Here is a 22845-nt window from a genome sequence, read left to right as displayed (position 1 = left end):
CATGGTGTCCCAAAGAGTCAGACATGACTGTGGGACTGAACTGAAAGAGTCTAACAATCAATAGGTGTAAGAAGGGGAAAAAAAAAAAAAGCTGAAAACGCGGTTTACTCCTAAGCATCCTTGAGCAGAACCCAAGGGACATTTACAGGAATTGGGCAATACAGACGATGAAAGCTCATATTTGAAGTCTAATAGTCTTGGTATTGACTCCCACTTTTGTCACTTATTGCTGTGTGACCTTTTGCAAGTTACTAAGCCCCTCTAATCCTTGTTTTTCCTATCTCTAAAATGGGCCTATTTATCTGAATGTGTGTATATGTGTGTGTGTGTGCTCAGTCAGTCGTCGTGTCTGACTCTTTGCGACCCCATGGACTGTAGCCTGCCAGACTCCTCTGTCCATGGAATTCCCCAGGCAAAAATACTGAAGTGAGTTGCCATTTCCTTCTCCAGGGGATCTTCCTGACCCAGGAATCCAAGTCACATCTCCTGCGCCTTGTGCATTGGTAGGCTTTATCACTGAGTCACCTGGGAAACTTGTTATCTGACTACTCATAGAATTATTGTAAGTTTTACATGAGATATTGTTTATCAAGTGCTTTTAGAGTGTTTGACATGCAGTGACCATTCAAATAAGAATTTATTGCTATATTTAGGATAATTGAGTTTTACTTGATAACTCCAGGTAATATATCATGATACTAAAGATGTTAGAGTTGATACTAACTTATTCAGGTTTGTCTGTCTTCAAGGAAGAAAATCCTTTCTCTTTCATGGATTTCATGTAACAGCTACTATTCTTTCTTGAATTTTTCCTCCCTAAATCACTAGCCCAGAACTAATTCCTGGTAAACACCCACCTGCCTGCATACTTCCTTACTCCCTATGTCTGAAGTCCTTGAAGGTGAATTTGAAATTTTATACATTCCTCCAAGGAGTCAGAACACTACCCAGTTTGTTTTCTAACAAAAAGTCTGTGACAAATGCTTTTCTTTGGTAATGTTGAATACATTTGGACCATTCCCAGACCCCAGACATGCATTTCTATGCAAGATAGTGGTTTACAAACCATCGCCAGTGTGAACCTCCTCTTAGTTTTGACCAGGATATTAACTGGGGACATAGAAGTCAGATCAGTGATTTTTATTTATTTATTTATTTATTTTTGCCATGGTTTCTAAAAATGTTCTTTTGGTCAGGAAATTCATTTATAAGAACTGCTTGCAGAAGTTTAAGAGAACACAAGAGGTAGCATAGCAGATGGCATCACTTAGAACATTTGCACTGCACTGTATAAGAAACAAAATGTGAGGAAAGCAAAAATTTTTCTTGTAATGATTTCCTTAAACTGTCACGACTATTTACAGCTTCACATAAAATATCAGCTGTAAAGCTGTTAAAATTAGTATTAACTCTCACCAGCCTGTCTTGCTTTAAAGGAAAACATTCCTTTTAATCCAGTAAAAATATGGGAATATGATGCATTACTTATAATTATTTAGGTGTAACTCAAGTTTTAATAGAGTTCATCAGTCTGTGGATTGAAAAACAAATTTAAAAATTCACCAAAACAAATATATAACTTAAACATTTTTTTAATTATTTTTGACTAGGTTCAGGGTGCTAGGAAAACATTTCAACCAGTGTAATATACTTTTGAATAATGGAAAAGTTGAATTTTCACAGCATAATTACTGTCAGCTGGTTGCCAATTAATTGTTAGGACTTCTTTTACATAAAGAATACAGCTGCATTTAATTATGCTGAAGGGCTAGCGAAAGACCATAGGTATTTTTTAAAAATCTGTAGAGATGATGAGGCTTTATGGAAATGGATCAACTCTTTGCAATTGCAACTTTACTAAATGATCAGTCTCTAAGCAGCACATGGGAAAGTATCAGAAAATTTCTCTAGCTTAGGGAAATCCCCAGTTGATTTTCTGAACAACTGTTTTGGAAATAAGTTAGATCTTTTGAAATGTGTTTAGGTTTGTTTAGCTCATGTTATTGAATATTCCCATTAGTGTAATTATTAGTGATTTCACAAGGAAGCAAGAGCTCACAAATGGCTTACCTCAATTACTATGTTTATATGTGAAAAATAATATTTATGGCAGAAACATTTATTTCATATTAAATATGGCTTAAATCTCTGTACTAATGTTATCATTTTTTTAGTACACGAAAAGTATTTGTGTACTGTAAAGTGCACTTGAGTCAAAGTTTTGTTACTCAGGGCAGATTAACACATTTTCATCTACCAAAAATGTATTAAATGATTTTTTTAAATACCAAAATTTGTTGATGTTTAAGAGCTTTTATTTGATTTAGGTCATACCTGAATGGTCTAGTGGTTTTCCCTACTTTCTTCAATTTCAGTCTGAATTTGTCAATAAGGAGTTCACGATCTGAGCCACAGTCAGCTCTTGGTCTTCTCTTTGTTGACCGTATAGAGCTTCTTCATCTTTGGCTGCAAAGAATATAATCAATCTGATTTTGGTGTTGACCACCTGGTACTGTCCATGTGTAGAGTCTTCTCTTGTGTTGTTGGAAGAGGGTGTTTGCTATGACCAGTGCATTTTCTTGGCAAAACTCTATTAGCCTTTGCCCTGCTTTATTCCATATTCCAAGGCCAAATTTGCCTGTTACTCCAGATGTTTCTTGACTTCTTACTTTTGCATTCCAGTCCCCTATAATGAAAAGGACATCTTTTTTGGGTGTTAGTTCTCAAAGGTCTTGTAGGTCTTCATAGAACCGTTCAACTTCAGTTTCTTCAGAGTTACTGGTTGGGGCATAGACTTGGATTACTGTGATATTGAATGGTTTGCCTTGGAAATGAACAGAGATCATTCTGTCATTTTTGAGATTGTATCCAAGTACTGCATTTCAAAATATTTTGTTGACCATGATGGCTACTTCATTTCTTCTGAGGGATTCCTGCCCGCAGTAGTAGATATAATGGTCATCTGAGTTAAATTCACCCATTCCAGACCATTTTCATTCGCTGATTCCTAGAATGTCGACGTTCACTCTTGCCATCTCTTGTTTGACCACTTCCAATTTGCCTTGATTCATGGACCTGTCATTCCAGGTTCCTATGCAATATTGCTCTTTACAGCATCGGACCTTGCTTCTATCACCAGTCACATCCACAACTGGGTATCGTTTTTGCTTTGGCTCCATCCCTTCATGCTTTCTGGAGTTATTTCTCCACTGATCTCCAGTAGCATATTGGGCACCTACTGACCTGGGGAGTTCCTCTTTCAGTATCCTATCATTTTGCCTTTTCATACTGTTCATTATACTTATGATTATACAGTGGAAGTGAGAAATAGATTTAAGGGACTAGATCTGATGAATAGAGTAACTGATGAACTATGGACTGAGATTCATGACATTGTACAGGAGACAGTGATCAGGACCATCCCCATGGAAAATAAATGCAAAAAAGCAAAATTGCTGTCTGGGGAGGCCTTACAAATATCTGTGAAAAGAAGAGAAGCGAAAAGCAAAGGAAAAAAGGAAAGATATAAGCATCTGAATGCAGAGTTCCAAAGAAGAGCAAGAAGAGATAAGAAAGACTTCCTCAGCAATCAATGCAAAGAAATAGAGAAAAACAACAGAATGGGAAAGACTAGGGATCTCTTCAAGAAAATTAGAGATACCAAGGGAACATTTCATGTAAAGATGGTCTCGATAAAGGACAGAAATTGTATGGACCTAACAGAAGCAGAAGATATTAAGGAGAGGTGGCAAGAATACACAGAAGAACTATATAAAAAAGATCTTCATGACCCAGATAATCACAATGGTGTGATCACTGACCTAGAGCCAGACATCCTGGAATGTGAAGTCAAGTGGGCCTTAGAAAACATCACTACGAACAAAGCTAGTGGAGGTGATGGAATTCCAGTTGAGTTATTTCAAATCCTGGAAGATGATGCTGTAAAAGTGCTGTACTCAATATGCCAGCAAATTGGAAAACTCAGCAGTGGCCACAGGACTGGAAAAGGTCAGTTTTCATTCCAATCACAAAGAAAGGCAATGCCAGATCATCCTCAAACTACCGCAAAATTGCACTCATCTCACATGCTAGTAAAGTAATGCTCAAAATTCTCCAAGCCAGGCTTCAGCAATATGAGAACCACGAACTTCCAAATATTCCAGCTGGTTTTAGAAAAGGCAGAGGAACCAAAGATCAATTTGCTGACATCCACTGGATCATCAAAAAGGCAAGAGAGTTCCAGACAAACATCTATTTCTGCTTTATTGACTATGCCAAAGCCTTTGACTGTGTGGATCACAGTAAACAGTGGAAAATTCTGAAAGAAATGGGAATAACAGACCACCTGACCTGTCTCTTGAGAAATTTGTATGCAGGTCAGGAAGCAAGAGTTAGAACTGGACATGGAAAAAAAGACTGGTTCCAAATGGGAAAATGAGTATGTCAAGGTTGTATATTGTCACCCTGTTTATTTAACTTATATGCAGAGTACATCATGAGACATGCTGGGCTAGAAGAAGCACATGCTGGAATCAGTATTTCACGGAGAAATATCAATAACCTCAGATATGCAGATGACACCACCCTTATGGCAGAAGGTAAAGAGGAACTAAAAAGCCTCTTGAAGAAGGTGAAAGAGGAGAGTGAAAAAGTTGACTTAAAACTCAACATTCAGATAACGAAGATCTTGGCATCTCGTCCAATCACTTCATGGGAAATAGATGGGGAAACAATGGAAACAGTGTAAGACCTCATTTTGGTGGGCTCCTAAATCACTGCAGATGATGACTGCAGCCATGAAATTAAAGATGCTTACTCCTTGGAAGAAAATTTATGACCTACCTAGATAGCATATTGAAAAGCAGAGACATTACTTTTCCAACAAAGGTCCGTCTAGTCAAGGTATGGCTTTTCCAGTGGTCTTGTATGGATTTGAGAGTTGGACTGTGAAGAAAGCTCAGTGCTGAAGAGTTGATGCTTTTCAACTGTGGTGTTGGAGAAGACTCTTGAGAGTCCCTTGGACTGCAAGGAGATCCAACCAGTCCATTCTGAAGGAGATCAGCCCTGGGATTTCTTTGGGAGGAATGATGCTAAAGCTGAAACTCCAGTACTTTGGCCACCTCATGCGAAGTGTTGACTCATTGGAAAAGACTGTGATGCTGGGAGGGATTGGGGGCAGGAGGAGAAGGGGATGACAGAGGATGAGATGGCTGGATGGAATCACTGACTCAATGGACGTGAGTCTGGGTGAACTCTGGGAGTTGGTGATGGACAAGGAGGCCTGGTGTGCTGCAATTCATGGGGTCGCAAAGAGTCGGACACGACTGAGCGACTGATCTGATCTGATCTGATACTCCTTGGAAGGAAAGTTATGACCAACCTAGATAGCATATTGAAAAGCAGAGACATTACTTTTCCAACAAAAGTCCATCTAGTCAATGCTGTGGTTTTTCCAGTGGTCATGTATGGATGTGAGAGTTGGACTGTGAAGAAGGCTGAGCGCCAAAGAATTGATGCTTTTGAACTGTGGTGTTGGAGCAGACTCTTGAGAGTCCCTTGGACTGCAAGGAGATCCAACCAGTCCATTCTGAAGGAGATCAGCCCTGGGATTTCTTTGGAAGGACTGATGCTAAAGCTGAAACTCCAGTACTTTGGCCACCTCATGCGAAGAGGTGACTCATTGGAAAAGTCTCTGATGCTGGAAGGGATTGGAGGCAGGAGGAGAAGGGGATGACAGAGGATGAGATGGCTGGATGGCATCACCGACTCGATGGAAGTAAGTTTGATTGAACTCCGGGAGTTGGTGATGGACAGGGAGGCCTGGCGTGCTGAGATTCATAGGGTTGCAAAGAGTCGGACATAACTGAGCGACTGAACTGAACTGAACTGACAATACTGAGATTTCTGAAACAATTTAAATGTCCAAAAAGAGGGGATTCGATTTATAAGCTATTGTTTATTCATACAGTTGAATAATGTAAAGGCAGTTAAAATAATAATCTATGCTGACATTGAAAGGTATCTCAGATAAATTGTTTAATGAAAAACATCTCATAATATGGAAATGCATGCATATATATGTAAATTATATGTAGTATCCAAAAATGTTGATGGTAGTTATCCATGTGTAATGGAGTTTTAGGCAGTTTATATTTGTGATTTTTGGTATTCTAAATTTTATATAATGATCAGAACTTACTGTTGTGATCAGAAAAGACAACATGAGGAATAGGAACATTTTAGAATTATAAACAATTATGTGGATGTGTAGAGTCAGAAAACAAATGATAAATTGTGAAAGTGCCATAAGGCACATATTTGAGCTATGTAATATTGGAAACTAACTTTTATTTATTTATTTTTATATAAATAAGTACATAGTTTTATACACTTGCCCCTTTTATTTTTTTAATTAAATTTATTTATTTTAATTAGAGGCTAATTAATTTACAATATTGTATTGGTTTTGCCATACATCAGCATGAATCTGCCACAGGTGTACACGTGTTTCCTGTCCCTAACCCCCCGTCCCACCTCCCTCCCCTTACCATCCCTCTGAATCGTCCCAGTGCACCAGCCCCAAGTATCCAGTATCAAGCATTGAACCTGGACTGGCAATTCGTTTCATATATGATATTATACATGTTTCAATGCCATTCTCCCAAATCATGCCCCCGCTTCTTCTCCCACAGAGTCCAAAAGACTGTTCTATATATCTGTGTCTCTTTTGCTGTCTCTCATACAGGGTTATCATTACCATCTTTCTAAATTCCATATGTATGTCTTAGTATACTGTATTGGTGTTTTTCTTTCTGGCTTACTTCACTCTGTATAATAGGCTCCAGTTTCATCCACCTCATTTGAACTGATTCAAATGTATTCTTTTTAATGGCTGAGTAATATTCTATTGTGTATATATACCACAGCTTTCTTATCCATTCATCTGCTGATGGACATCTAGGTTGCTTCCATAATAAACAAATGGGATCTAATTAAAATTAAAAGCTTCTGCACAATAAAAGAAACTATAAGCAAGGTGAAAAGACAGCCTTCAGAATGCGAGAAAATAATACCAAATGAAGCAACTGACAAACAACTAATCTCAAAAATATACAAGCAATTCCTGCAGCTCAATTCCAGAAAAATAAACGGCCCAATCAAAAAATGGGCCAAAGAACTAAATAGACATTTCTCCAAAGAAGACATACAGATGGCTAACAAACACATGAAAAGATGCTCAACATCACTCATTATCAGAGGCATGCAAATCAAAACCACAATGAGGTGCCGTTTCACACCAGTTAGAATGGCTGTGATCCAAAAGTCTACAAGCAATAAATTCTGAAGAGGATGTGGAGAAAAGGGAACCCTCTTACACTGTTGGTGGGAATGCAAACTAGTACAGCCACTCTGGAGAACAGTGTGGAGATTCCTTAAAAAACTGGAAATAGAACTGCCATACCACCCATCAATCCCACTGCTGGGCATACACACCAAGGAAACCAGAATTGAAAGAGACACGTGTACCCCAATGTTCAGCACATTATTCTTATAATTTCCCTGTTTAACATTTCTTTCAATCTTATTGACCCTTGGATCTGCATATGCAATTTTTAGAGAACCTATGGATAACGTTTAATAAGATGTAGCTTCTAAATGTCAGGAAAAAATAGAGAGCACCTACTGTGATCCACCCTGATGCTGGGAAAGATTGAGGGCAGGAGGAGAAGGGGATGACAGAGGATGAGATGGTTGGATGGCATCACCAACTCAATGGACATGGGTTTGGGTGGACTCCAGGAGTTGGTGATGGACAGAGAGGCCTGGTGTGCTGCGATTCATGTGGTCGCAAAGAGTCAGACAGGACTGAGCAACTGAACTGAACTGTGATCCAGAAAGTATATTGGTACAAGAAAATTGTTCTCCATACCCCTGCTGCAGTTTTCTGCCTGTTTTCTTTTTTCTTTAAATCTACACTAGCAGTAAACGTGTAATTGAATGCCCAGAAACTTCAGGAAAGAATACTTGACTGACAGATAATTGATCCTGCCATGATTATGTCAACTTAGTAAGATTTTAACCTCTGAGCCAGGGAAGCATCATTTATTAATCTGCTTCATGTGAGTCTGCTAACAAGCTGAAATTTAGCCAAGAATATTCTAGTTACCTATATTATTATTATGTGAAAAATCCTAGTATACTTCTATGAGTAGTAGAATGATACAGGGAAAATAAAGTGATGTTATTTAGTGAGTGATAATTATATTTTATAACTTTAAAATTAAATCATCACTAAGGAAGCTTGATTTCTTATTTGCAAGAAAAGATATACAATGTTGATGGGTGTTTTGGAATACTCATCTGGAAGGTGTCTCAAATTATTTCCTGAGAAATGCAGGCTTGAAACCTCACAATCATTTTGCCTGCTTCTCTTTTACAACCCCTTCCCAATGAATGGAATGCTAAGCATATTCTAATGTTTCCTTTATACCAACTCTCAAGTATATTCCTTTCCTTCAAGGGACATACACTTTAGAACCTGACTGCCTCAATTTTAATTCCAACTTTGGCATCTACTAATTGCATAAATCTTGAATAAATACTTCACCTTTCTATATCTCAGTTTCTTTGTCTATAAAATGAACTTAATAATGATGCTTGCTTCATGAGATGGTTGTGCTTCTGTATATCCCACAGTATAGAGCCAGGTTTGATTCTGCATGAATTTACTCAACAAATGAGTGGCTCTCTATCAAAATTTTTAAAAATGAGCCATCTGAATTTAATACTTTGACCCAGGGGTTATTTAACAAAGATTTTTACTACTTGGCCTTAGAATGTTGCCCTGATTTCATATAATATGCGTGATTTGAATTTCTCCCCCTTTTTAAGAGAGTCAATGGAACCATCACAGCTGCAGTTATTTTTATTGCATGCATATAAGGTGTCCAGCACAGAGTTAGACAGTATGTGGAATATGGAAGAAATATATGCTGCAGTCCCTGTACTTAATGAGCTCAGCCTCTAATTAGAAAGGCAGGAAACAAATCCTGTATGCATGAAAAGTTAAATAGCAAAACAAAAATGTCTGAAGGACACACAAGAAACTATTAGCATTAATTACTGGACTGAGGAAAAGGGGGAGGTTTACTGCTTGTTGATACACTTTCATACATTGTTGTTATTACTGTTTCTCTACTGTTTGTTATTTTAATGTGTTCATATAAAATCATCAAATTCTGTATTAAAATATAGCATATAAAATATAGTTTATAGTTATATTCCACGTTTTAGCACAGAGTGTAAGTGAATTTCCAAGGAAGGAGTGAGCTGCTTTCACAATTTACATGGAAAACATTTGTGGAGCACTTCAATACTGTCATAGCTCAGTTGGTAAAGAATCTGCCTGCAATGCAGGAGACCCCGGTTCAATTTCTGGGTCAGGAAGATCTGCTGGAGAAGGGAAAGGCTACCCACTCCAGTATTCTTGGACTTCGCTGTGGCTCAGCTGGTAAATAATGTGCCTGCAATGTGGAAGACCTGGCTTCGATACCTGGGTTGGGAAGATCCCCTAGAGAAGGGAAAGGCTACCCACTCCAGTATTCTGGCCTGGAGAATTCCATAGACTGTATGTATAGTCCATGGAGCTGCAAAGAGTTGGACACAACTGAGCGACTTTCACATTACTTCACTTCACTTCTCCAATACCATAAGTGGGACTGAAATAATTTGGACTCATCTTAACAGCACACACATACATCATTGCTTGTAATTCTTTTTATATTACTAGAACACAAATCTGATAAATACTATATGGCATTGAACCATTTGATTTCTTTACATTTTCCTTATATATATCTCCATACATGCATTTTAGGTTGACCAAGTTGAATTTAGCATGTTAAATTGTGTGCATATATATAAACATACACACTTATATCCAAATTCCACTGTTAAGAGAGTAAGATATTAATGATATTTATAATAGGAAGTAATGTATTTAGACTAGATGTGACATCAATTTGAATTTAGGGGAAAAAAAGCTATTTTGAAATCAGATTTAAAGGTTCATTGCTTTAAATTTTGTTTTTAAAAATGTATATAAGATTTTAATATTATACAGAAATAACTGAATTTGAGAGATATAATAAATAACTAGTAGGACCCATAGATTTAGTTCTACTCAAAAGGTATTTATTATTATCTAGTACGTGCTTATTTTAATAGTCATGGAGCACTTCCTATATGCCAAGTTCTGTACTAAGTACTTAGCAATTCAGCACTTAGTACTTCACATACTGTGTTAGTTAAATGGGAAATATTGTAACACTGCAGGTAGAAATAAGTATAGGAGGCATGGATGGACTCTGTGCCAGAGACATGATGTCATTTTCTGTAATAACATGATCTCTGCTTCATAGTCTCCATTCCATAGGGATAGTGGACATGTAAACTCATGTTTAAGGCTCTGTATTCTGTAGAGTTTGTGTCACACATTTAGGGTCTTAAGTTGTCCCAGTATTTTAGCTGAGATTCTGGTCTTCAGATACTTGTCCATACAGATACCACTGAGATGCCCATTATCCTAGCCTAAGCAACTGTCAGGTATGGGGGAAAACAGCTAATTTTGTGCCAAACCTGGACACAAGAATCTCTGTTGAAGCTTGATTTTTCTGTGCCAAGGAGCTCACCCAACCCACAGCCATTACTCTGCAGGATTTGTTATCATCCCTCTCTGGGATTTGTTAACTCTTCAACAGTGCTGATAAAAAGCAGAAGTCAGGGAACCTCAGGCATGTTTCTCTCTCCTCCTCCAGACATTGAGGTTTTCTTCCTGCAAGCTTTGTATGTATTTGGCCAAACTTCAGAGGTACCTGGGAATCTAATTTTTTTCAGTACAATATAGTAGCCAGAGGCTCAGGCCCCAGAATCAGATAAAATTGAAGTTCAAATTCCCATCTCCACCATCTACTGTCTGTAAGACTGGGGGCGAGTTGTCTTACTTCTCTGGATCCTCATCTTTAAATTGTACATTTAAAAAATACCTATTTTGTAGGGATATTGTAGGATATAAGATAATGAACACACATGAAAGGCTTATTAAAGGTGGTATTCAAGAAATAGTAGCCATTCCAGTAGAGCCTGAAGTCAGGTAGGTTGATTCCTCCAGTTCCATTCTTCTTTCTCAAGATCGCTTTGGCTATTTGAGGTTTTTTGTATTTCCATACAAATTGTGAAATTATTTGTTCTAGCTCTGTGAAGAATACTGTTGGTAGCTTGATAGGGATTGCGTTGAATCTATAAATTGCTTTGGGTAGTATACTCATTTTCACTATATTGATTCTTCCAATCCATGAACATGGTATATTTCTCCATCTATTAGTGTCCTCTTTGATTTCTTTCACCAGTGTTTTATAGTTTTCTATATATAGGTCTTTAGTTTCTTTAGGTAGATATATTCCTAAGTATTTTATTCTTTCCGTTGCAATGGTGAATGGAATTGTTTCCTTAATTTCTCTTTCTGTTTTCTCATTATTAGTGTATAGGAATGCAAGGGATTTCTGTGTGTTGATTTTATATCCTGCAACTTTACTATAATCATTGATTAGTTCTAGTAATTTTCTGGTGGAGTCTTTAGGGTTTTCTATGTAGAGGATCATGTCATCTGCAAATAGTGAGAGTTTTACTTCTTCTTTTCCAATTTGGATTCCTTTTATTTCTTTTTCTGCTCTGATTGCTGTGGCCAAAACTTCCAAAACTATGTTGAATACAAAGGAGGCAAGAATATACAATGGATTAAAGACAATCTCTTTAACAAGTGGTGCTGGGAAAACTGGTCAACCACTTGTAAAAGAACGAAACTAGAACACTTTCTAACACCATACACAAAAATAAACTCAATGGATTAAAGATCTAAACATAAGACCAGAAACTATAAAACTCCTAGAGGAGAACATAGGTAAAACACTCTCTGACATACATCACAGCAGGATCCTCTATGACCCACCTCCCAAAATATCAGAAATAAAAGCAAAAATAAACAAATGGGACCTAATTAACCTTAAAAGCTTCTGCACATCAAAGGAAACTATCAGCAAGGTGAAAAGACAGCCTTCAGAATGGGAGAAAATAATAGCAAATGAAGCAACTGACAAATAACTAATCTCAAAAATATACAAGCAACTCCTACAGCTCAACTCCAGAAAAATAAATGACCCAATCAAAAAATGGGCCAAAGAACTGCATAGACATTTCTCCAAAGAAGACATACAGATGGCTAACAAACACATGAAAAGATGCTCAACATCACTCATTATCAGAGAAATGCAAATCAAGACCACTATGAGGTACCATTTCACACCAGTCAGAATGGCTGTGATCCAAAAGTCTACAAATAATACATGTTGGAGAGGGTGTGGAGAAAAGGGAACCCTCTTACACTGTTGGTGGGAATGCAAACTAGTACAGCCACTATGGAGAACAGTGTGGAGATTCCTTAAAAAACTGGAAATAGAACTGCCTTATGATCCAGCAATCCCACTGCTGGGCATACACACTGAGGAAACCAGAAGGGAAAGAGACACATGTACCCCAATGTTCATCGCAGCACTGTTTATAATAGCCAGGACATGGAAGCAACCTAGATGTCCATCAGCAGATGAATGGATAAGAAAGCTGTGGTACATATACACAATGGAGTATTACTCAGCCATTAAAAAGAATTCATTTGAGTCAGTTCTAATGAGGTGGATGAAACTGGAGCCTATTATACAGAGTGAAGTAAGCCAGAAGGAAAAACACCAATACAGTATACTAACACATATATATGGAATTTAGAAAGATGATAACAATAACCCTGTGTATGAGACAGCAAAAGAGACACTGATGTATGGAACAGTCTTATGGACTCTGTGGGAGAGGGAGAGGGTGGGAAGATTTGGGAGAATGGCATTGAAACATGTAAGATATCATGTATGAAACGAGATGCCAGTCCAGGTTCAATGCATGATACTGGATGCTTGGGACTAGTGCACTGGGACGACCCAGAGGGATGGTATGGGGAGGGAGGAGGGAGGAGGGTTCAGGATGGGGATCACATGTATACCTGTGATGGATTCATTTTGATATTTGGCAAAACTAATACAATTATGTAAAGTTTAAAAATAAAATTAAAAAAAAAGAAAAAAAAGAAATAGTAGCTATTCCAGGAAATATAAAGTAACCTCACCTCAAAAGATTGAAGACCACAAAATAGACCATGTCTTATTTTACTAAAGACTTTGAAGGATTATGACAAGCTAGAGGTACTATTGAAAATAAATTAAAGGCCCTGATCCTTTTTTACACTGCTTTAAATTACTGCTTAAATTACTTGATCTTCTTATGCAATGTTCGATTTGCCTTTTATTTGATCGAGGCCCACATGGTTGATGATAAAATTTTCAAGTTTGAAACTCTTCCAGTCTTTAAGAAGAATGGTAATAGATTGACTAGGCTGCTAGAAATTATCCCCTATTAACATGCTTAAAAAAATATGTGCTTATTAATGGGGTGATATGACTATATTGTGAATATCTATAATAAAATCAATAAGGGAGGAGTAGGTATATTGTATATCTTTCTGGTGTGTTTTTAGAAAGGCTAGAAAGAGGCTATATTTATTAAGTCATTAAAGAAAGATGTACTTGTATAAAAAGGTTAAGGGATAGAGATGGAGTGGAGGCAGGAGTGGCGCATGCTTCTCTGAGTACTAAAAACAAAAGAACAGGCCAGGAATTACTTTATTTTTTTATAGTTATATATAAGATTTTGTTTCCTCCCTTCTTTAAATATACATGTTTCTTAATGGCATATGCTTAGAGACATGCCGATAAAGCATGTTAGCTCAACTGCACATTCTAAATCTAAACCAAATATCATTAACTCAATATTCACATATAAAAGAATACTATTGTAGTGAGGTCAGTTATTACTGAGTACCTCATTGGCAGTTTATTTCAAAGATAATAATTTTGTCATTAGGAATACTAATGTTAAGTATGTTAATGTGCTGATTGATGACTTAACTGGTTTAAAAAAGTATCAGTTGTTGAAGTCAATTTACATTGACAAAAAACTGTTAAATATTGAGGTAGATTGAGATATAATCATATTTTACTATTTCCCATTCTAACATATAGTCTTGAGTTTTGGCTGTTGAAAGTAAGGGAAGGGAGAAAAAGAAGAATAAACTGCTGTTAATAAACGGGTCTTTAGATGATAAGTCCTATCCTTTGTCATTGACATGCTTTCAGATTGCTTTTTACTAACCATTCGAAATATCAACACTTCTGTAACAGATTATTTTGGGGAAACGCATGACTTAGAGAAGAGGGATGATGGAATGAAGATGGAAAGAAATGATAAATGCATTTTATAAATAATTAAAGCCCTTTGTTCTCCTTGGGGTGCTATTCTAAACAAAAATATGCCTATAAGAGATTTGAACATTAGGTCACCAAATATATGCTTTCCAGAGTGCCCTCAGTACAACTTTTATTACTTCCCCTCATTTATAAGTATTTGTTCCCTATTATTCCTATTAAGATCCATAAGGGCTGAGGTGGTGTCTTTCATTACTCGTAATTTCCCCAGATCGTACAAAAGAGCCTGGGATATAGGTGGTTGTGACAAATGAAAGTGAACTTCAGATAAACTAATTAAGAAAGTTCAGAGTTTAATCACAGAGCAGTTCCTTGATTACTGTATATATGTTCTCCTAAATTTTCAGTTTATAACCAATCACAGATTAAGCTAGTTCACTAACATAGCATTAAAGAAGTCCCTCTCTTGTATCTTTTAAGATAAACATGGCTAATTTAATGAATATAATAACAATAATGGGTGAAGCACATTACATGCATTATCTCATTTGATGCTAACAATAATCCTGGAAGGAGAGTAATACTATCTTAATTTGACAGATGAGAAAATTGAGATTTAGAGAAGGCACGTTCTCACAATTAAGTTGTAGGATGGCAGACACTGAGCACTGAATCAGCACATCAGCCTGATACACTTTTCTTCCTATGACAGCTCATCCTGTGTTTGAAAAACACTGTCCCAGATTTCTTACCCCTCAAAGTTTTTTTCTCTCTTTTGTGTAGTTTTTGGCAAAGGGAATTATGGAATTGTATAGTTATGGTTTGTACATTTCATGTAAATTTTAAATTAACAGAAAATCTATAAACAAACTCCAGTTAATGAACTACATGCTGGAGTATTCGGGGAAAGTATACTGATAGCTGCAACTTTGAAATACATAACGATAAGATGGGATGATGGATGGATAGAAGGATAGGTTGATGGACAGATATAGCCTAAAGCAATGATAGTAAAGTGTTAATTGCAGAACCTAGATGGTGGCTGTGTTGGTATTCACTAGAAAATTAAACTTTTCTTTGTTTGATAATTTCAGTTAAAACATTGAAGAAAATGCTTTTAATATAGAACTTAAAAACAAAATAAAATTCTCCAAAGCCATTACACAACCTCAAACCATAAGCAGTAGTTAAATACATGAATTCAAGAGTCAGCAAGACCTGATTTTAATTCTTGATCTGTCACTTTCAAACTGTATGACTTAGGAAATAAGTTGATCTCCTTGAACCTCCACTTCCTTATTTATAAAATAATGATAAGATCAAGGATCTAATTAATGTACATAAATCATCTAGTATTCTATTATTCTGTTAAGTATAAATCTGACTATAAAGTAAACATATATATATATATATATATGTCTAAATGTGAAATGTGTAAGTAGTGGAGAGAGGATGCAGGGAACTGGGGGTAAATCTAGAATAAACAGATCTATCAATAGTAGACATACACAGCAATATCCAATAAAAGAGGGTTAAACTGAGTGATTTAAGATTTAATACCTACACTTGACCCACAAAATCTTGGAGACCCTACTAGTCTTCCATGAGATGGTAATGAGGAAAAATGAAATTAATATCAAACTGAGGTAGGACATTTTGGACCAGAATTTAATGCACACAGGAGATGAGCTAGAAGTGAAGGTTAAAAAAAAAAAAAAAAGATTAGCTATCTTATGTAGTTAAGCCTGACTTCCAGGTTTGAGTCCATTTTCTGATAGGCAAAAAAGTGAAAGAAGTTCCTGTAACTCTGCTACATTTCCCCACATGACTGGCTTTGTGTGAAACAACTGAGAATGAATCCTTTGGGAATTTTAGAGGGGAAGAAATGTCTTCCTGTCCTCTGCACCTGAATTCAGAAACAAGTGAGTGAGATGGAGAACAAAGTGGCTATTAACAACAAATGCTGAAAGACAAGCCATGGCTTATATATGAAGTCACAATGGACATCTTAATATTTTACTCTTGAGGAACATACACTTACTAAGCACTAGCACAGAGTGACATTTCAGGGTGTTCATAATGTGTACCACTGTGCACCTCCACAGAAAACCTCCAAGCATCCTCAGTTATCTTTACCTCATGAGTTAGGGAAATTGCTGCACATCTTCTGGGAAGAGTTAGTAAGGGAGTGAAGAGTGTGCTTTCTATATGTTTCCCTCCTGCCACCTATGGACCCAGGAGGCATTGGGAATAAGGGTTCCTTTCCAGCTCTTTCTGATGGGTCTTGATTTAATTGTGCACTCCTCCACGTCAGTTCACTGGCCAGGGTTTGGTTCACTCCAAGCATGGAGTAAATGATTCTCAAATGGTTAGTTTATTCTTAAAACCATCTTGAGAGGTATGAAAAATATTAATATTTTTCCCATTTCACAAATGAGGTATTAGAGGCTGAAAGAGACTGAATGATGTTTTGAGTGGCAGGATTGGAACAGAATAATGGGGAATACTTTTATGCAAATTCGTGAATTATGTCATTCCTTCAATGTCACACCACATATTTTTTCACATGTATCAGGCATGTATATAAATATATATGCATATATATATATATATTCTAATGCAGAAGTCTGTTGTAGTAGTGTCTATACCTTGAACTTAGGTTATCAGTATCCAATGTTTGGTGAGTTATATTGTACTTTAATTTCACAGATAATGATTTCACACTGGAAACTGAGATTTCACTCTCTGGTGATTTTTCAAGTCAACTTTCTTAGGAATTGAAACATCAAAATATAAAATTAACAAACTATAGTTTAGAAAAATCAGATGCTACAGAAAAGAATAACACCTTCCTATTATTTTTCTAATATGACCACTGTTACTATTATTTTTTTTGATGCAGTTCTTTGTGAAAACTAACATTGGTTAAGTTCTCCTATATACCAGCCTTGAGTGAGGCCCTTTCATATTTTATTTGATTCATCATTGTAATCCTTTTAATAATCTCCACGCTAAGAAAAATTTCTGAAAAGTAATTGTTCCCCTGGTAGCTCAACTGGCAAAGAATCTGCCTATAATGCAGGAGACCCCAGTTTGATTCCTGGGTCGGGAAGATCTGCTGGAGAAGGGATAGGCTACCCACTCCAGTATTCTTGGGCTTCCCTGGTGGCTCACCTGGTAAAAAATCTGCAATGCTGGCGACCTGGGTTCTATCCCTGGGTTGGAAGGATTCTCTGGAGAAGGGAAAAGCTACCCACTCCAGTATTCTGGCCAGGAGAATTCCATGGACCACATAGTCCATGGGGTCACAAAGAGTTGGACATGACTGAGCAACTTTCACTTTAAAAAATTAATCTTATTTTTAAAGTAGAAGGAAGGAGATTTATACTGGTAGTGTTGCAGAAACCAGTACTCGAGAACCAAGCACCACACTCAGAGAGTTGGAGACCTCAGGTTTATTATGCCAGTGGGCCCAGAGGAGTTAACACTCCAAGCTCTCAGCCCCAAACAAAGGGGTTACAGAGTTTTTATACATGTAGGCATGATTAAGCAGGTTTGCAAAGAGCAGGACAAGGGTGATTGAGATAAGCTCCAGTTCCTAGTATTGTGAGTCCCCACTTTCTGAGACTACATGACCTATGTGATCCAGACTTTGCAAGGAGCAAGCTGAGTTACAGAGGCAGAAGGAGCAGGAGGTTATGTAAAATTTTAACTTTTCCTCTTCATTCTCCTCTCTTGATGCTTCTGTCACTCATTGTAGAAAGCATCATTTCATATTCTGGTAGGACATTCAGAGCTCCCCATCATTTATAGGGCTATATTGAGCTATTACCATTTGTAACTTTATGGATTCAATTTGAGAGGTTTTGAACTGGGTAATAGCATTGAGAATACAAGAGCCAAACAAGAGCGCCACAAAAAACATGAAGAGAGGATGGGGTAAAGGGAGAAGCCACGATGCCCAGCTCCAGATATTGTTCCAATTACCCCAGGGATTTGCAGGTTCCTCTCTCCTTTTCATGATTCATTTCCTTAGCTGTTGGGCCATGTCCCTGACTATTCCTGATTGGTTTACATAAAAGCAGCATTCTTCATTCAAGAGGAGGCAGAGTCCTTTCTTTTCAGCTGTCAGTAGATCTAGCCCTCTCCTACTCTGTAAAACCACCTCAGCCAGGGACTCTAGTTGGTCCTGTAATGAAGAGCACAGCAATAATACTGATTAGGGATAGAGGCCATGGTTGACAATGAAAATCCATTGATAATTTGAAAGCTGGATCCTCAAGCTTCTGCCATGCATTGACTAGTCAGCTTCCGGAGTGACTAGAGCAGGGCTTAGCGTCCTTCATGGGTGAAGAGTGTTGTTTTTGGAACTGGACTTTGAGGGGACTTTCGGGGTCCTGCACTGCTTTCCAGGTGTCCTCACCACAGGAAGCCACTACATTTTTGACTCTGGTGTGGTGCATCCAAGAGATGATGGCTGTAACTTTAACAGCAGTAGGAGTTGCCAGGACAACTGTGTGAGGTCCTGTCCAAACTGGCTGAAGTGGTTCTTTTTTCCAGTCTTTAACCCATACCTCATCTCCTGGCTGATAGGGATGAACCCAATTGCCCAAAGGAATGGGTGTCCTTTCTAAGATTTTCTCAGGTGATATGGTGGAAGACTTTTCCCAGGGCCTGGAGGTGTCAGGACATCTCCAGGTCAGCTAGTTGTTGGGGGTTTCCCTTGAGTTTTCCTATCACTGGGGGTGTTCTCCCATATAAAATCTCAAAGGGAAAATAGCCTAAGGACCTTGGAGTGTATTTACAGAGGGAGGTGAATGTCCACAGAATGATAAGGCAGCTTGTTTCAGCATTGTCTGGGTGTTGGCCGGGGGATATTCTTGTCATACTACAACTTGGAGAAGCAAACTTAAGAAGAAAGTTAAAGATATATGGCCCAAAGATTAACAAGTAGGAAAGCTGCTGAGGGGCTAGTCAGGAGAACCAGGTCCAGACATTGGTTCCTGACATTAGTGTTTCTCTAGGTATGAGAAGATGCAAGAATTTGGACTCATAAAAATCTTTACCAGAAAACATCTGACTATCTGAAGGCCTGTTTTTCCAGGTTTCTCCCAGAGCAGAGAGTGCTTATTTTTTGTCTCCACCCTGAACTCCTTTCAAGGGGATGTTGAAGGTTAGCATCTTGTAGTAGTCATGATTTACTCTTTGTAGAGGCATCTGGCAAAGGCCAACTTCCAGTCAGCAGGGCCCTTTCATAGCCACATATTTGGCCATGTTTTAGGGGCATTTCATGGTCATTGTGTCCCACAGGGCTGGGAAGGCTCATTCCCAGGTCTAACAAAGATTCCATTGACAGGCCACTCAATGTATTGTCACTAGACCAGGCCTTGTAAGTAGCAAAAGTCTCTGGACCATACCTGATTTACTAGCCTCTTGGTCCAGGAAAATATTTCCTCTTGTTGCTTCTTCCCAAATCTAGAGTTACATTATTACAATTATTGATCTCATATGGAACTGCATATTAGCATTTTATCAAAGGCTCAGTCACATATTTGGTAACATAAATAATCTTTTGAAAAAAGCTACATAGAAAATAATATAGCTAGCAGTTTTTAGTAAGGTCACAAGCAAGAATTTAAGTCAAGAGCTTTCACTGGGTACAGCCCAGTATACCCCAGGTCATCTGACTAAGTTAAATGATTATAGCCAAATGTTAATCTCTTGGTTGTACATCATGGAGCATCTGACCTTTAGCCAAACATTGGTTACCAAGATAAGCTTTAGAAATATTCTTAGAGCATCCTTTTTAATAACTTAATTAAACTTTTTAGCAATATAACAAGGAGCTATCTCAGAAGTGAGTCTTAGTAAGCACAGACCTTAATTACAAAACTGGAAGTTAATATTGAGTGAAACATATTTTTTTGAGAACTCATTGTGAGGGCATTAACACTGTAGCCAGGGAAGGCTTTAACCCATCAAATAAAATGAGGTCTGTCAGGGAGCTGGGAAAAGCCAAGCAGCTGTCCTGGACTTCCCATAGCCCTGGCTTTGATTTTCATCTGTTTTTTATCCATTTTTAATTTCCTGATTTAGGAGCAGACTATCACCATGTTTTAAGGACATCAGGATAGCAAAATCTTACTGTGAGGGATTATTTTTTGTAGAAGCATTATGAGCTTTGTCTACGTGTACCATAATCTTAAATAATGCTTATTTACTTTACCAAAGTAACAGAAAGATTTTAAAAAAATATATAAATTGCTTAAAGGCAAAGAAATCCATAATCTGTTATCAAAATCTGCATTCTAAGAAAACTTTGTTCTCTAAACAGAGAGAAGACCAAATTCTAATCTGGTGCCAGCTTACTGTTAAAAACAAAATTTATCTATTTAATCTTAGAAAGTCTTTTTTCATAAATCTTGAAGAACTAGCAGTATTCTCCTAAAGGCATGAGAATAAAACCATAGAAAGCATGTTTAAAATCTGATTCTATTGCAATTCACAAAGAAACCTGGCCATTGTTGTGATGTATAGAACAGTCTTTTGGACTCTGTGGGAGAGGGAGACGGTGGGATGATTTGGGAGAATGGCATTGAAATATGTATAATATCATATATGGAACGAGTCGCCAGTCCAGGTTCGATGCATGATACTGGATGCTTGGGGCTGGTGCACTGGGATGACCCAGAGATCCATGGTATGGGGAGGGAGGAGGGAGGAGGGTTCAGGATGGGGAACACATGTATACCTGTGGTGGATTCATTTCGATATTTGGCAAAACCAATACAATATTGTAAAGTTTAAAAATAAAATTTAAAAAAAAGGAAAGTTTTAAAAGTGAAGATGGGAAAAATAAAATATTTAAACTGTTAAAAAAAAGATAACTAGAATTACAATTGACCATATTTTATCAGGGCATATCAGATCTATAAATTTCACACCATTTTAGGATATCTATTAGTAACATCAACCATACAGTATAATCTGAAAAGATTTATCACCATTTTAACAGTACTTCCCATGTAATTTAACATGTCTAATGAACCCAGGTAGCTTAATAGCTCTTTGGGATGTCTCAGGGGCTCTCTGAAGCATCCCAAAGTTAGCTAGAAGTCAAGTTATTTAGGAAGTTTTGTCAATAAATATCAAAAGGGTTTATAACACTCAGTCAGGTAGGATCATATAAGTTACTGTGAAATAATAGTTATTTACTTAGCCAAAGTTAAAAAAAAAGTTTTCAAAGTAAATATAGAATAGATCAATTAAAAGGTAAAGAAACTTAAATCTATTATTAAAAGCAGTTCAACATCTGAACTCTCTTAACAGAAAGAAAGGCTGAATTCAAGTTTTGCACCAGCTTACTTTAAACTCATTTAGGTAAGCTTAATTACATATAAGAAATGAATCACCAGTCCAGGTTCAATGCAGGATACAGGATGCTTGGGGCTGGTGCACTGGGATGACCCAGAAGTATGGTACGGGGAGGGAGGTGGGAGGGGCGTTCAGGATGGGGAACTTGTGTACACCCATGGTGGATGCATGTTGATGTATGGCAAAACCAATACAATATTGTAAAGTAAAAAAATAATAAAAATAAAATAAATAAATAAATAAATTAGAGCTGTAAAAAAAACTGTAAAAAATAAAATAAATAAATTTAAATTAAAAAAATATAAAATAAAATTATTTTAAACTTCATCAGTCCTAACCATGCACAAAAGTTTTTTTTTTTTTTTCAGAGTCACTTTCCACAAACCTTCTAATCACTTTTTGTAACAGCTACCTGTAAGTCAGACCTACTTTCTTTTCCCTTCATAAAATGTAATTTTATTTTTTATACCTTTTTTAATTAAAAACATACATCCTACTTCCTTGTTAGATTAGCAAACAAACATTAATACTAGATATTTAATATTGAATATTTCCCAGTTTATGTTAATCTGAAATTTATTTAGGTTAATTTTTCTTGTCTTTAGAATTGTTTGATTTGTAAGTGCTTAGTTTTCTTTAGGCCAATTAAATTACAACTCATTTACAACTTCAACAATATTATTAGAAAAAAAAAAAGACTTACACTGAGACATATATAAATCAAGACAGACAGACTGACAGAGATCTTATAATTTTCTGTTTGAGATATAAAATATCTCTTTGACCCCCCTTTTTTTTCTTTGTTTGAAGTTCTAATTTGCCGAAGGCTAAGGTCTCAAGCAAAGTTGACTGTGTATTTCAAGGACATGGAAAGGGTTAACTTCAAGCTTTTTCCTAGGCAGGGCTTTTAACAATCTAGTTGTTTTTAACTGTATATGCAAAAATAATTGGTTTTGCAGTTTCCAAAAAGAAAAATTTCTCTCACTCCATTCAGTCAGCGATCACACACTCACAGTCATTCAGAGGCTATCACAGTGCTTCACTGCTCCCGAGTGCCCAGGTTTCCTTAACTGTTGCTCCCTTCCTGGGAGGTTATCAGTCACAATGC

Source organism: Bos javanicus, chromosome X, assembly GCF_032452875.1.
Source record: "Bos javanicus breed banteng chromosome X, ARS-OSU_banteng_1.0, whole genome shotgun sequence".
In the NCBI taxonomy this organism is placed as follows: domain Eukaryota; kingdom Metazoa; phylum Chordata; class Mammalia; order Artiodactyla; family Bovidae; genus Bos; species Bos javanicus.
The sequence above is the reverse complement of the archived record's forward strand: the minus strand, read 5'-3'. Positions refer to the sequence as shown.